This window comes from Octodon degus, unplaced genomic scaffold, assembly GCF_000260255.1.
Source record: "Octodon degus isolate 3935 unplaced genomic scaffold, OctDeg1.0 scaffold00309, whole genome shotgun sequence".
NCBI lineage: Eukaryota > Metazoa > Chordata > Mammalia > Rodentia > Octodontidae > Octodon > Octodon degus.
Window position 1 is genome coordinate 1,474,991 of NW_004524885.1, and position 1,252 is coordinate 1,476,242.

Genomic DNA, 1,252 nt, shown 5'->3' on the forward strand with positions numbered 1-1,252 from the left:
AAAAAAATTAAAATATATTTTAAAAATAGGAATAAAGAATTATATATGCTTACACATAAGTCCAGAAATCTAACCATATAGAACATTGCAGCAGGATAATCCCACAACACTCATTTTCCAGCCTCCTGCCTTCATTCACCACCTGCTTTCCTTTTAAAGGATCATCTACCTAAGAGATAGCAGAGCAGCAACTGGCATGTCATGACAAGCAGCATGTATTCAGAAAACCTGAATGACAGGCACTCCAAGCATGAACCTACTATTACAACTTGTGATCTTCAGTGCAGTTGCTTAGATCACAGGTGTCTGTATGTATAGTTCGTCAGGGTGAGAATCCTATCAATTAACTGCTAGAATCAAAAACCTTCTCAACATTCTCAGGATCACTACCTTAACCATCTTGTGCATATAACTGTATGGCTTGCCTCTTTCATGTTTCCTACCTCTTCTCCTTGCTCTCTCTTCATTGTCTAGTCCTCAAGTAATTGCTTTCCTTTTAGTTGTATTATACCTTGCTATTTGAATTTCTTCTTGTGAGTTCTTACACTAGGAAAACTATACGATATTGCCCCATGTGTGTCTGATTTATTTCACTTAAGAGTATATCATCAAGTGGAATCCACTTAAATATAACGTTTTTGAGTTTATCATTCTTTATAGCTGAGTAATACTCCATTGTATAAAAATACCCATGTTTTTCTTGTATTACTTAGGTGAGGGCATCTTGTTTGTTTCCAACATTTGGCTATCGCAAACTGTGCTGCTATAAACATAGGTACAAATAAGTCACTATGAAATGATGTTTTCAGTTCTTCCAGGAAAATTCCCAAAGGGGAATAGCTGGCTTAAATGGGATATCCACTCCTACTTTGCTAAGGATTCTCCACTCTGATTTGCATAAAGGCTCCAGCAGTCTACATTCCCACCAGCAGTGGAGAAGGGTTCTTTTTTCTGCACAGCCTCTCCAACATTTGTTGTTGGATGATTTTTTATGATAACCATTCTTTCTGGGCGAGATAATATTTCAATGTTTTAATTTACATTTCACGGATGAGCTAGTGATGTGGAGCATTTTATAATATATTTATTTGCTTCTTTAATTTCATCTTTTGAGAAGTGTGTGTTCATCTCAGATGCCCATTTCTGTACTGGATCTTTAAATTTTGGGGCCCTAGAGTTTTTTAGTTCTTTATAAATTCTAGAGAGCAGACCTTTTTCTGAGTACTTATGTGTCATGATTTTTTTCCAGATT